The 16192-nt window shown below is 40.5% G+C and overlaps 1 long non-coding RNA gene across 1 annotated transcript in view; it reads left to right on the forward strand.

The window, feature by feature from the left end:
• Positions 1-216: 216 nt before the first annotated feature.
• Positions 217-16192, forward strand: part of LOC105679195 (uncharacterized) — a 69916-nt gene continuing 53940 nt past the window's right edge. Inside the window, exons 1-2 of the long non-coding RNA XR_001101818.2 lie at positions 217-357; positions 475-513. This is a non-coding gene — a long non-coding RNA (uncharacterized lncRNA). The remainder of the gene's footprint in view (positions 358-474; positions 514-16192) is intronic.

Here is a 16192-nt window from a genome sequence, read left to right on the forward strand (position 1 = left end):
ACGTAGCGCGTTGTGGCAGAAGTGCTTTGTCATTTTTCCGAAGTCTTTCCCGCGTTATTTATCCTCTTCAAAGTGTTCGATTCATTTTCTTTAAGTGTTTCGTCTCGCGTTTGATATAAATTGTAACAAATTCGCGACGTAAATCGTGCCATTTGCCAAATTCGAATCCGTGATAAGTGAAAGAGAAAAGTGAAGCGTGCAAGTTGATTTTTACTCGGTAATGTGTGTATGTGTGTGTGTAGTGTAGCTGACAATAAATGCAAGTTTCCAGTATTTATGGAGTCTTTGATGGACCTGATGTGAAGCAATCTGAGGCGGAATCTACAGCGAATGCAGCAAATTACAATATTTTAGTTGGTGAATACAATTATTTGTTTAAATATGTACATGTAATTTTGACACTGAACACACACATACATGCAGATTCATGTGCATTACAATTTGTGCTTATTAAATATTCATTCCTTTTCTCAGATACAATTGGCGGCGTTTCCAGTTAGGATACAATGACCGGTAAGTAAATCATTGATTTTATTTGCGTAATTACGCAAAAATACATGATTGTAATTACACACATATACACAATCACAGTTGCATATGCGCTTTACGTGTATAGTGTGTCCATCTCGCGTTGCGTCTCCAAATCAATTTTACAATGCACTTATCATCCTACGATATGCACTTGAAACTGCTTTTACTTGTATCGATAATTCAGTTCCTCTACAAGATAAATTGATAAAACAGAAAACAGAATCATTTCTTTTACCGTTCGCGTTGGTACAAACAAGACGAAATTGGAGGGCAGATTGGAGATGGCAGTAGAAGCATTGTTTTCTCGACTGTGCTTTCCCGTTGCTCTCCCGTCCGGCGCCCTTCAGCAGCAGCCGTAGCAGGCCGAGAGCGCGCGCGTTAATTGGTGGGACCAATTAATTCCGACAAGTTCGTTCGATGCGATTAGCACGTACGTGGTGGTGGTGCTGATGATGGTGGTGGTGATGCGCGCGGTTTAAGTAGCTCGATTGCGGCTGTATGCACCGTGCTGCGCTCCCTTGCACCCGGCGTCGCCGTCGCCGATCTGCCCCCGGAAACCGAGAAACCTGTTCCGTCGCGCGACACTGCTTTCTCACATTCTCGCTGCTTTCGCACGAAAGATATCCCATCGCCGCGACGTGCTCCTCACCGGCGAGCGAGGACGCGCGCCGCGCCGGTTGCGGACACAAATTACCGGAGCTACCGGAGCTACCGGAGCTACGTGCTCACAGCGAGCTTGCTCTTTCCCAAGCGAGAATACTCGAGTAAGATTCTGAGCAATGCGACACGCGATTTGTTAAATGCCGCTGTGATTGTAGATGTGTGTGTGTGTGCAATAAATTTATCTTAAACTGTTACGATTACTTTGCTTTTAATTTATTCACATAATTATTTGTGCACTATTTTGATTAATATGAAACCATTACTGTTAACATAGAATGTTGATCTTGAGACGCAAATTTTATTAAATATGATTATTTTTTTTTATTTACTTGAGAGTATAACATATCTATAGATAAATCTGATAACGGAGCTAAATATTTATTGATCTATATTTTTATATTAATAATAATTTCGTCGTGAATCATTTTAATCTGTCCCATTCAGGCCATAAAAATTAAGTAAAGCTATAAAATATTTTAATGTCTATTTTAACTACTGCATACAAATATATTACACGTATAAAAAATAATTCGCATGATTACTAAAAGAGTGAACATTTCCGAAACGATAAAAGCATCGAAGCGTTGCATACTGCGCCTAATAAAATTTACTCAGACGATTTAATCGAGATCCGGTATCGGCCGATGTGTCGATACAGTTCTTTTGGCGAATTCGCATTCGGGATTATGCCCATAACGTGCGTGTACCGTATAGTCTACCTATGAGTCTAGAAGGTCAGGAGCGTAGAGCCGCGGTGGAGAGAAGGTAAGCCGGCGGTTGATTTATCGGCCAATTAGTCCACCGTATCGGGTGCGCTTCTCCGGTGCGTCTCATCTTACAGACGATATCCCGACGAAACCGGCGCACGGGTTAAAACGCCGGGAGAGCAACAGTGGCGTAACTACGCCTCCATAGCTGAAAATACGTAATATATAATATGCTGATATGAAACGACGCGATTGTATAAAAGTCGACCGTGCGAAAAAGATGAAAGAAAAAACCGACAATGCCGCTATAAAAAAATTAGATTCATGTATGTCCATTATTCATACAAATAACAAAATTTAGATTTTTATAATTTTATTAATTTTATGTTGAACGGAACGGCTTTAAATATTCATTAATTTTTCAAAATCAGATATTAGTTATTTGTCTTTTCGAAAGTTACAGATATTTTCTAGGCATTAAATATTTTCTAGCTAGAAGCTAATTATTATTATAATTGGCTGATACATGGATAAATAATTTGATATAATACTTTTTCGAGAATTTCGAGATATTAATATGTATAGAGTTGAAATAGGAGAAGCCGGATTTGCCGTTGTAATGGTTACAAATGTGGGAACGGCGGTGTTTATTTGACACACGCGACGACGTGTCGTTTTCTTTTTCGCAATCTTGCTACGACGGCTTCATTAGGCCGGATCCGCTTCGATTTGCGGTTCGCGGTTAATGGTGCACGAGCATCCGCGTCGGGCTGTCTCTCGTATCTTAAGGTATCTCTACATGGCGTTCGTCAGCGCGTACCGTTTAGCGCTTCAACGTTTTACCCGGGCTAAAATAGACGGTGGCTCTCTGCTTAAGCGTTCTCAGAAAAATGCTCGTCACTCGAGGAAACAAGATTAAAAGGCATTCGCAGTGTCAACTGGAAGTGGTTCCGATACGTTCCGCCTTTGGTGCGAAAATTGCTCGGATGAGAAAGAAACGATAATTTTTTGAGTTTCTCCTCTGGGAGTTTTCTCGGATTGTAATCCTGTCAAACAATTTGTAGGAAGTTTATAAAGCCATCGAGCACAATATTATAAGTGTCTTTTCGGGAAAACTTATTTTTTAATATGCTCATGAACAAAATGCTTACTACTCAAATCTGATTAAATTGCTAACATCAAGTTGAAACATATTACCGTGAATATTAAAATATTATATATTAAATTATATATTATATATTATATATTATATATTAAAATATTATATATTTTATTTTTTCCAACTTAGCTTACAACAGTTATTTATTCCACATATTAATGTTTTTCAATTTTATTTAATAAAAATTACTTTAAATATTGATTAAAAATATAAAATCCTTAATTGCGTGTATTTATATAAAGCAGAACAAGTTGAAATCAGAAATAGATAAAGATTGCTCAAAGAAATCAATAATTTGAACATTCAAAGTAAGTTAACATTGATGACTTGCAAATTTTTCATTTAAGCGTAATACTGTCTGAAAACACTCGTGTATTTTTTAATACTTTCGAAAGGTTAATGAAATATTCAACCGCAAAGAATTAACATTATAAACCGACGAAACGCCACGCGAGCTGAGAGACGGCCGACCGCGAATTCTCGTGTTGGCATTGCGATGATACGCGCGTTAGCTAATGCTCGAAACACGACACGACGGTTTTCGCGTCCTAGCGACTTCGATTCTATTTTTCGCAACGGCCCCGAAAAAGGGCCCGTACGTGATGACTTGCCTTTGGCACCATTAGATCTGCCGACTCGAATTTCAGTTATGCCGCTGCGAACCGAACGATATAGCGGCAGCGGGTCCACTGTGTTCTGCTCGTGAAAGGTCCCAAACTTCACGGCCATTATCGAAAAGTACGCGGACGAAGCGACAAATTAAACATAATTAACGTGACATACGAATTGTAGAAATTATATTTAATCTTTTGAATTTAGAGTAAAATTAAAACAATTATGAATCAATATACATATATCTCTATGGCAAAGAAAATTTATAAGAGACCGGTTGGAATATTAAATCGTTAAAAATTTAATTGATATATGAATCAATTATTTGAGTATTTAAAATTGCGAAGTCAATATTCTAACAACACGACAAATCATTTCTATTATTATATAAAAATTTATGAGATATATATTGCTCCTCGCATTTGAAAAATTGAAATCTTTCTGTCTTCGCCTAATTTTAAATACGAAATATACATATGTATTTAGGTGCTTGAATTATTAATCAGCATCATTAAAGTAGGACTGATAAATGGGAGCAGTACACATTGATTGCACTCCTTTTAAAATAAAGAGTCACGCCAGACGATACCATTTACCCGTTATTAAACAACTAATTTCGCATTCACCATTGTGCGTCAGTGCATAGTAATAAGCGACGAAGTATCGCAGGTCACGGCCACGTCGTGACGATCAAGCCGAGTGTTTTCTAAATTGTTTTTTCGCCGTCTTGCGTGCGCGTGCCCGGCGTCTCGCGGAGCTCGCTTACGCGCGTAAGCAAGCGCGAGCGCGGATAAGCGCTGCAAGAGGTTTACGATTTTACTTTATTGCCTCGGTGATGCATTGTCAAAATGTATTACGGCCGCGCCTGTATGGAGCGCGGTTTAATATCCTGTCTGCATTTAATCGTACCGGTATTAGAGTAGCGGACTACGGGTGGTCCTATTAACCGCGCCACGGCGCCGCGCCGGTGCGCGCCCGGTGGTGGGTTTACTTTACCTTTCGCGGATATATCCGGCCCGTATTTACGTTATTAGCTCGCCGTTACGTCACTCACGCTTTTTCCTCCCCCTCCGAAAACGTTGATTAACGCGCCACCCGCGCACAATGTCCCACCGGTAATTAGATGTCGATGTGAACGCGCCGAAAGCCGGGCCTGGGCTAATTGGACCCTTGGGTCCGCGAATCCCGGGATCTTCTTGCCGCCACAAATTTTGGGGATGGTTACATTAATGCCGATTAACACTGTGACTGGTTAACTAAGATAACGCGATGGTGTTGCAAATTCGCCTGAATTTACTCGCGTTCAGACAAAGTGAAGAGTTTAGAACATTCTCTGATTTAGAATTCAATGGTCGTCTAAAAATTTGCTACAAAAAATACTTTGTTTTTTTAATTTTTATATAAATTTGTTTGTACTTGTTGATATGTTAATGTATATGTAACGTTAAATTTTGTAATAAGTATACTCACGTCTAATTTTGCCGCATGCAGCTTGCAGGCTTTTGTCTGCTGCAGTAAAGCTGCAGCGTGTTCTCGTGCTTAAGTGTGCAGCTTTCCTCACTAGATAGGTACTCGAAGAAAAGACTCCGTCACGGAGTTCGGGTATTTTGGAGCGGTTTTGCACGTGCGACGCGCTCGCGGCCGTCTCTCTTGACTGAACTATAATTTGCACGCCGTAAATACGTACATACCGTGCCGGTGGTACCGCACAGGATACGCCGACGATGAGAACTTAAACGCCGCAGATGTGCGACCGGTATACTATGTCTTGGTCATAAAACGCCACCGGCAGTTAAATCCGTATTTCTAGAGCGGACTAGCTCCTCTTTGTAACCGTTTGCGTCTGCGGCCTTCCGCACCCGTTTATCTTTCCGTTGATGCTCACACTGTGTTTCTAATCGTCCAAAAATTTCATACAAAACACTTGAATTATACTGCAAAAATTTCCAAACATTATTTCAGTGATCGATAAAATTTATTCCAATATTTCGTTCGCTCTTTGACTCTGTGATTGAGAACTGTAGACATATTTTTAAGTTTTGTTTCGTTAACTTCATAATTAAGTGGTAAAATAAACATATTAAAACGAGAGAGCATCGTGATAAATTTGCATAGGTATTTTATAGAATAATGTTAAGTTCACAGCAGGAATTTGACGAGTGAGTAGCGCTTGCGCTTCGGTACGTTGCATCGTTTAATTTAATTTGGTGTTATCTTACAAAACGTAGATAGGGTCCCATACCGAGGGTGCGGGTGTAGAAAGCTCCTTTAACAGGCCATGATCGTGCGCCGGGGACATTTTCCCGTACCATTATTGTATCCGATAAGTCGGGAGATAATCGTGCAGGCTGAGCGTCGTGATGTCCCTCGACGCGAGCTCGACGTTCGATTCTTCTCCGGCCGCGTGCGCGACAAGATCGGGATTATTATCGCGATTTGATCGATGAGCGAGGGGTGTTTGTTAAAATGTCCCCTCGCTTTTGGCATTATTCTGCGCGTGGGCGTTATTCTTGTACTTACCGTTTACGTTGAATGAATCAGTTGCAGCGGGGAAAGTTGACTCTTGTTTGCTGTTGATTTATAAAATATATAAAAAATATATGTAAATTTAAACCAAGTTAAATTTAAAATTTAAAATAAAAAATAATATATCTATGCTTCTTTCATTGTGATCGTCACAAAATTATAATTACATTTCAATAGGTAGATGTATTCTAACAATACCAAGTATCGATAAACCATTCGTTGACTACATCGTCAACTTACGAATTATTCACGAAAGTTTCCGCGAAGAGAGACACCGAATGTCGAATGTGCCTCGTTGGTATCGGCCATGTTGCACAATTCGACGTCCACCTTCGGTGTCTGTCTCGGCCGAGGACACTCATTCGCCAGGACTAAACCTGGCACCGGACTCCACCGGGGCTGCTGCATATGTATTATATGCGATTGTGTTCCAAGAAACTTCTGTCCGACATACGAGAGCGAGAACTCTGTTTGTCCTCCTTCCCCGTTCTTGCCATCTTTCTTACGCCGTCACGTCTCCGGTTGTGCGTCTTCCCTCTTCCTCTTCAAGGAACTCTACCAGAGTCACTTTGCACCTGGCTCCTGTTTCTTGAGTCGTTGGCAGCTACTCGCGGCGCTTCGAGCGAACTCGAAGGCGATACCGTCTCTCTCCCTTTCTCTGCCTTTCTTCGGTTCTATGTATCTTGTCCAGACCTCCCTCTTTTTATTCGTTCGATACTTCTTCAAGAGAGAAAAAGGATGGTCGAAACGTCGCAAATCGATCGTCCATCTAGATGGATTTGCGAGTGGAAAAATTGGCATTTACACGAAGATTCTCATGTTATTTCTGGTTTTCTCTTTGAATCTTTGCAATATTTGGATGTCAAGTCGAACACTAAAATTAAGCGATGTCTTATGATAAACAGAATTTTTAAAATAATATTTTAAAACCAAAAATAGAATATGATTATTTACCAAAGCGCTATAGTTTTCAATAATTTTTAGAATTTTGCGTTGCTAAATTAATTTTTTTATAAATGTTTATAATAAATTAATTAATTAAAACACTTTCTTATTTTATAAAAATCTAATAGATTCAATAATTACAATGCACATAATAACACAATTCATTCTGCACAAATTTGTGCGCGTTTGCCGTATCAACATAAGAATAGGGAATTTTTAGTCATCAATAATCGAAAAGCAACGTGATTTGTTTTTTTCATTAGTGTGACCGCCGAATTCAAATAAATAAATAGTAGATAATGAAACTCGCTCCTGATTCCGCGATTACAAGTAAATCGTTACAGTACTTCCGACGTCAGCGAATATATTTCAAGCATAATACGACGCGTTCTTCCCACGATTAGTGTCAATGCCTGCAACGAACGAGCCAAGGTATTGGCCTTCGCCCTGCGGTTAAGTGATTGTATTCCAATTATTTTCATTATGCCTCGATTCTAATTGATTCAGTAATCACACGACAATCGCCGGAAATACGTTCGCTCGAGCGGTCCGATCATTTGCGTCGCGCGGCCATCACGTTCGGTGTAAAGAGGCCATTCCGTTACGTGTGATTGGAATCGGCAAACATTCGATTAATCTGGGGTTAAAATCTCTCGCTGATCTCTTGGGGTCGTCATTAATTCCACGTGCTTGAACTCGACAGGATGTGAAGGATATAACTCGCGTTGTGACTTTTGTTTGTTACGCCAAAGTTATACAGAACAAAATATATATAAATTGCATCATTAGTAATTAAACATTTTGATAATTAAGCTTGAAATCACGCAATTGTTAAAGTAAAAGCTTCTTGTAAATTTCAATAAAAATTTTGATATTTAATTATATCTAATTTAGTTATTGGTGTTAAACAAATATATTTTTACATAACATATTTAGCAAGAAGTTCGTAATTTAAAAAAAATTAGCAATCATTGATTATATTAGAAATTAATGATACGAGACTCTGCAATAATGTACTTATAACAAGTAAATTTTTATTTACCTTTCTCCGAGTTCTTTGGAGAAAATCCATAAAATCTGGCTATTGGTGACGGGGTCTCTCACGTGAAAGACTCGACATAAATTTTCTGCGCAGCATCCTCCATACGAAAAGCAGAATCGATCCTCTTGAAATCGAGGGCAAAGCGACGGCGTTCACAACGAAATATTGAATGCAACTATCCCGCGTCCCATGAAATCCTGGACAAAGCGATACCGACATCTTCATCCCGGAATGATTTTCCAGAATCTTTCACACGCGCGCTTTGCACTCGATTTTCCCACTCACAATGACGGTCCTCGAGCTGCTCATTGTCGCGGCTTACATTAATGAACTCTTTACTTTAAAAGACTCCAACAAAATCCAATTCAACCCTTGAAATCGGTAGTGCGTATTTTCGCGTGACGCAGCAAATTTTCCATTATGACAATGCGGATTTTTTTTTATGGAAAGGTATTTCACGACTCGAAAATTGAGACCGATACGATTTTTGGAAACTGCCAAATCGAATTAGTGGACAATAAAAGAAATTTTTGCATCGATGGTTTCTTAAGAAATAACACTTGACAATGATCATATTTGTAGATCCATGGTAATTTGTCAAAATTTTCTGAGAATTAGAAAAGGATCGTCAGGTGTATGAAACTTGGAATTAAGTTATGAAAAAATTTTGAATGCATGAGAAACTTCTTTTGCATTCTCATAAACCGGCTTTTCAGTGATTTTCTGCGTTAAAACGCATTCTCACAAAACTGTTCTTTAATAATTCTCTGCGCTAAGACACTCTAAATAAGGTAAAGTACAGATTTTACATAATTTTTTCGCGAAAATTTGGGTGTAACGCCAACTTTTAATTTCAAATATTAGTAATTGAATTGAAGAGATTAAATATAATGTAATTGTATAATTCTAATGTGAATATGTATACGTGAAAATTATTTAACGGTTGGAAAAATGACATATTACCATAAATGTAAAATTAATTTTTTTTTTTCCTTTGACTGGTCCTTTGGGGATATTAGGTAATGAGGGGTTGAAATACGTTCGTCAATTTGATGGAGTGTGGGTGTAGGATTTCGGGATCTCGACAAAACTCGAATAAGTTACGGACGGGCGAGCAGGTCGCGGTGACCGCGCGCGCGCTTGGCCGTCTATAAACCTCCGACATAATGCGCACCGAACGAGATTATTTTGCAATTTATCACCGAGGTCGCTGAATGCGTGGGGTGGTCTATTAGGTATCGGCGGGGGTGGCTAGCAAGATGGCGGCCGGTGCCGGCGAACAATTGTACCCCAGGCTCGATGACAAATGAAGCGGCAGCCGTCTGCGCCTATGACTTACGGCGGTTTCTTTGTCGACGCTTCGGCGATACCACGGATCCACCACCTCAGGTGTTTCACCCGGTAGAAAAGTCTGCGTGAGCAACCCCTCGTTCCCCGCCTCCGTCTCCCTCAACCCTGCCGCCTCACGGCTATGCCGTTGCTCGCTGGACCGAACTTGCGATCGCTATCATAACGTCCGACCGCGACTATAAAAAGTAGAGGATTTATAGAGGTTGCTCCAGATTTATCGAATTATCCTCCAGTTACCAATTCTATGGCGAATTTGGAATCGATTTCCCTGCTACGGAAATGTGATTTGTTCGAATAACAGGAAGGCACGGAATAGATGGGACAATAATTCATTTAATTTCTTTTGGATGTCTCTCGAAACTATTCTTAATATATTTTAATAAGTTATATCGGTATCACAATGTCTCAATTAATTTTCATTTTGATTAATTTTATTCATCAGTTCTGTTAATCATATTTACATACTTTTCTATTTTTTAAATCTCTGTTATAATTTCTGATATGTTAATTTTTGATCCATCATTTTCTTCATATTATATTAAAATACATTATTGTTCTATCGATGTCATCGCATTTTTTATATTATAATGTTTTCAGTCTGCTTTTTTGTAAACAACAGCACTCCGTAATGCATGAGGCAACAATTTTATTTGCATACTGACGCACTGAATGCGTATAAATATCATTAGCATAGTCAAATACTCATTAATTTTATAAATTACGGAGTGCCAGTTGGAAATCGTTGCCTATTGCCACACAAACAGAGTTATTTTTATGCATATGCTATATTAAATCACTTATATTAAACTGACAACTGTAGAATATTTACAATCATCGATTTCGATCCACGTGTCGCACCGAATGATGAATAATCGTGTTGATTTACAGAAAATGCAAGAATAGTTTAACGAAGTTATCTCGCTCGCTCATCTATTGCGCTATTGTCGAAGTGTCTCTCGAATCGTTTGGGGCAAAAATATGAGTAACAGCTCTGGTAATGGTCTCGTAAAGAGGGCTTTACAGGATCGTAACTTTCAAGCGGCGTGGTTCGTGCAGCAGAGTCGTAAAAAGCCTATTATCTAAGGAGCTCGGCTCGATAAATCCAATATAATTATTTTGTTCGCCTTCGCGCTTGCTTTATTATCTGATTAGGATAATTCTTCGCCTGCTACTACACGCTATCACGTCGCTCTGGAATTTTTCTCTCTTACCTCAGGCAAGGTAAAAGGGAAATCGAACAACACCATTGATGTCAATTTCAACATCGATCTGATATAATTAATTGATTCATAGAGACAAGTTTATTATCTAGAGAACTTCCTATGTGTGAAATTATTATCAAAATAAATCTTTTTACTGATATTGAAATATTTTATTGTAGATAAAGATATGTACGAAATTAACACGCGAGAAGCGATAAAAATTATTTCCTTGAAGTAAAATAAGTGGAAGAAACTGTTTTCGAGAGAGAATTCTATTTTTTAATTACAGTTAGACTAATGTTTTTTCTATACCATGATAAATATCACCTTCACGATTTCCTTCCAAAAGAAATTTCTCTAGACATTATTCTTCTTAGATCAATCTCGCTATATTTCGCGCGCGTTTACTAATCCCAGCGAGCGAAAAAATCTATTAGCATTGAACGAAAAAACGCAATCCCGATGTAATCTCCGTTACAACGTGCAAAAAAAAAAGAATGAAACGCCCGAGACCGAAGGGTAGGCAGGACACGTTCGCAGGAGCGTTCGCCGGACGCGTCACGGCGATATCCGCGTCCGCGAGCGAGCGAGGGAATAAACGAAACGCGTTTTGCGGAGGAGAAACGTAGAACACGGCGGGGGGATGGCCTCGCGCACAGATCCCGCACGAAAATAGCACAATAGCTCATCTCCCGCCCGTTGATACGGAGCACAGTCGCGGTGCTCTGACTTATCGAGTCAGGCATATTTAATTTCCGCTCTCACAGCAACGGCGACACACGCTCTCGCGCCCGCGCGCGACGGTACAACGCGAACGGCGAATACCGATTCACAGCTACGCGTCACCCTATGTAGCGCGCGTCGCAACGCCGCGCGCCCTTATCTACCCTTTTCCAATAAGACTTCCTACTGCGGAATTACCCCCTTTGCCAGCGCGACACAATATTCGGCTTTCTATGGCGTATTATGCGCCGTCTTTTCCATTCGGTCACTTTATCACCGACCGACGTTACCTTTTTCCTTCTCTCTTTCGCTCTCTCAAGCCCAGACTGTCGCTCTTTATGGTGGTCGCGCCGTCGCCAATAAAACCGTCGACGAAGTTAGCCGTCCGATTTCCGGAAAAGCCGGCAGACTTTTTCTCGTCTGCGAATGAATTTTTTTTCAATCACTATTTGTTTTCTCTTTCCCTCGCGCGTCGCATTTTTATGGCGAAAGCGACGTCGAGCTTTACCGGGCGTGCGATTGTTCCCGGCTGAATAAGACCGATCGAAAAATGCGATCTGAGTGTGCGCCTCATTTCCGCCAGTCGTCGCGAATTTTTCTCATTAGCTCGCGATCATGTCGCATTTCCACGGCGTATGCGTGTATCTTTTTTTTTTACTCTTTTATTTATTTTTTTTTTCGCGCAGCGTCGTTGTAAAAATACGCGCGGCAAGTCGCTCGTGCGTATGATCGGCCACGTGTAGTCGGGTCTCTTTGTCCAATAAACGATATCACTTTGTTCCGCTTTACCGTGAAATCGATTCTCATTTTCAAAAGCCTCGTAAGCGAAACGTGCCCGTCGCGACTAGCACCTCACAATCGATTTCAGTGCTTTTCTCGACGTTGGTAACGACGACGCGTCTGGCTGATGTTTCCGTGAAGTTTATGAATTTTATTATTCTGTCATTTTATACCTCTCGACAGAGAATCCGATATGAATACTGTTCTCTTACGAGTGGAATTTATAATATTATCTTATCGGTTCGCATTTTAATGCAGAATATATTACAGATGGCTTGAATACCGATTGAAAAAAAAAATATTATTTATAAATGCGCGTCGAACGCTAGTTAGAAATTTTTACTTTACGACCGAACGTATCTTAATTCGCCCCACAGGCACTACCGATCGATCGCCTGAGTAAACGACAGTATCGTCTCGGGTGGTTGCGAGAAATATCGCCGACTCGGTGGCAATTCATCTCGCCGCGAGAATGGGCACAATAGAGCGCCGTGATTTTTCCACGAAAAGCGCGATATCTGCAGCGCGGACGGAGTCCGCGTGTGCCACCCTCCTTCTCGCTGCGGATCCTTCCACCGATACGTCATACTTAATCACTGGTCATAAGTCCCCGGGGGGGAGACAGACGCTCCTCGCCCTCTCTCGCGCTACCAGATTTCCCCTGGTAAACCACGGTAAACCATACATAATAGACAAACAGAGAGCGTATGGGATCCATCGTCGTCGCGCTTGACTTTTGGTGCGTAATGCAGGCCGCGCCGTTAGAAGGGTGCATAAATCGTTGGGAAAGATTCGTCTGAAGGTAGCCCGAGCGGCATCGCGAAAGAAACGCCCGAGATCGGACAGTATTTTCGCCCGGGACTGCATCCCCTTGAAGATCTCGTCCCGCGGATCTTCGGTTGGGTGAGATTCAATTTAGGAGCGCGCGACACTAAACGCTTATTTATATCACCGGATAGTGTTCGCGTTCTTCATGATGGGCGCGAGCGGAATATCACGAGCTGGAATACCGATACTTGGAAATGATCGTAATTGGTCATCCTGTAATGGATGTGAGTGTTAAATAAGTGAAACGATAGATTACATTGGAAAAATAAATCAACTCTTTTAAATTTTTATCCAAAGAAATGTTTGAATCTTGGTAAAAGCTTCGAAAAAATTTTATAATTCTTAAAACATCTTTCTTAATTGTTTCGGCACAATTATAGACAATTTAGATATGTTCTGGATTATGTTTTTAATTCTGATGTTGGAATTTTTAATAACTTTAAGAGATATTTTGTTAATCACGAAATAACTGCAGGAAGCGATTCTTATATCACAGATATGTCAAGTTTATTACAAGTACGATTTTCGTTTATTTGCTCGAGGTACATACGTAGGAGGAGCATATCGGAAAGCCACTACCGATCGCGACGACACCGACGTGACGTAGCCGCAGCAATTGTTTTCTCAGAGAAGTCTCGCGTTCTCGTTCTATTGTGCGACGATTTCTGAAACAGATCCTTTTTCCTTTGTCTCTGCTCCGTCGTCGGTATGAAAGATCCTTTCTCACCGTAGAACAAGTTAGTAATTAATTTTTGCGAATTACTCGGCAGTCGACGTGCTGCCACCGGTATACGTGCAACTGGAGCAGTATCTTTCCTCGTGTCTCGCAACGAGTGATGGCTTTAAGATTAATTTACGTTGCTCGAGTAATTAGAAAGAATTGCGCGAATCAGTTGGCTTCTTTGAAAGCTAATAATAAAATTTAATATATATCGAAAATAATCAACTCTGAATAACGATCGTAAAAACAATTTAATTGCAGACAAGAGTAGCGAATATTAATAACTCGTAATGAAGTGCGATAAAGTAATCGCACTTAAATTATAATATCAGGCGTTATGATACTTTCGATTATTAATGATTATAATGTTAATCGGACGGAGGGAGACAATCGACGGCGGATAACAGAATGGATATCATTGGTAATTAATCATTCCCTATTTCAAAGCAATCTAAAAAATTAATTGATTTATCTGCAACGAGATAATCGATCTGGATGATTGAATTATTGCACTAATCGTTACAATCGCGGCACTCTAAAACAATTGCTGACACGAACAACTTCACACAATTGACACAAACGCATCTAATTTCATTATTTTTATATTTTTGTTATTCTGTACAATATAAATTTACAATTTCGTCTCTTTCGCCATCCAAAATAATTGTAAAACTGTCATCCGTCTGTCGATTTTTCATTGTTACCGATTTACACGAATGTTTCACATATCCAGCATTATTATCACTATTATTTCACAAATGCAAATTACTTAATAGCTTTGTAAATTATAAGGGGATGCAGTAGCAACTGTGACAAAAGCAGTATAAATGTTTTCGCGACTGAAACCCTGATTCATACCGCAGGCTCGTTCGCAGCCATCGCGCCGCCAATGCGCGGTGGCTCGACACCCCCTTACCCCGTTTCAGCACAACTCAATTTCTCGTTTCATTCTCCAGGCACGGTCCTATCTCGTTCGCCCGCCTGAGTTCCCCCGACGGCCGCGTATAATACGCCACCTACCCAGTTATAATAATGGCACGGAGGGGTTGGCACAGCCGCCGCCGCCGCCGCCGGCTCGCGAGTGCCAGAGCACTGGTATTGGTTGATATTTCCAACAGTTATGTAATTTCCTGGGTATTGTTGGGGGCTCCCGAGAGCTGCTACTACCTACCTACCTACCACTCCTATCGTCCGCGAACGCGGATACGAGAGACGCGGGGGGAGGATGGGGGAGAACATCTCTGCTATTACGCAGCGTGCTGCGGCACGTACTCTTCGCCGTGCGTGTTACTCTCTTTCTACCAGAATTCTTCGGCCCCGAATCGTGGGTCATCGTTTCTCGGGGATGTACCGGGGTGGACTTCGGAGATAACGATATTTTATGCTCGCGTCTAACGCTAAGACCGACGGGTCTTCGCTCAAGCTGTTTTGCGTAACTTACAATTAGAGAATATTAATGTCACTCAATGATGAAGTTAAATTCTTGTAGAATCATAAAATACCGTAACGATTAATTTTTATGAGTGAATAATTACTTCGCATCGCGCTAATTAATTTCTATGCGTATCTTCCTAATTTTTATTTTTGAGATAAAATCTTGCACGAATTGTTATTAAAAAAACGTACATTTTGGAAATCTTTCTCCCGAACTATCTCGCGCAATCTCGTTTGTGGACATTCAGCTACTTTTCATAACAATATTGCGCTATATGCAGTGCGATATAAATGATGCAATAAAAAGTAAATAAAAAGTGATAGTAAATGCATGTTCTGGAGTTGGAATATGCTAGATATGAAAATGCAAAAAGTATTCACGAGACGGCGAAACCGCGCGATAGTGTATCTCGTGCTTTGCCGTTTCTATGGCAGCTAGGGCGGAATCTGACGACTTCTTGGCGGTAGCGCCTATATACGATAAGGCCGTTATCGAGAGGGAGCGTCGTGACGCTCCTACTCGGTAATTTCCTGCGTTTTATGGGCTGCTTAAGGAGCATTCGCGCAACCCGCCGCGCTATATCGAATTTGTGAGAATTAGGGCGGCAACTGCGATCTCTCTTTCTCTCTCGGCGTAATAATACGCAAAGGAACGACACGAGTATCGATCGCGTGTTTAACCTTTCGCACCAATATACAAAACACTGGCCAACAACGGTCCATCCGATCTATCGCAGCATCCATTTACATTGAAACGATGCATAGAATGCTTCGCGCAATTGATACTTAGGACGTTTAATTAAAAGTTTCGAGATTGCGTTTTTATAATTTCTTTTCAAATGTATTTTTTTATATATAAATGTGATCGATAGAGAATTGAAGATAAAAAAAAAAAAAAATACATCGAGCGGAGCGCAGACATTTTTTTCTCTCTCATCACGTCTCATGTTCTCGGTTAAAGCGCGCAAA

This window comes from Linepithema humile, chromosome 2 (genome assembly GCF_040581485.1).
Source record: "Linepithema humile isolate Giens D197 chromosome 2, Lhum_UNIL_v1.0, whole genome shotgun sequence".
In the NCBI taxonomy this organism is placed as follows: Eukaryota; Metazoa; Arthropoda; class Insecta; order Hymenoptera; family Formicidae; genus Linepithema; species Linepithema humile.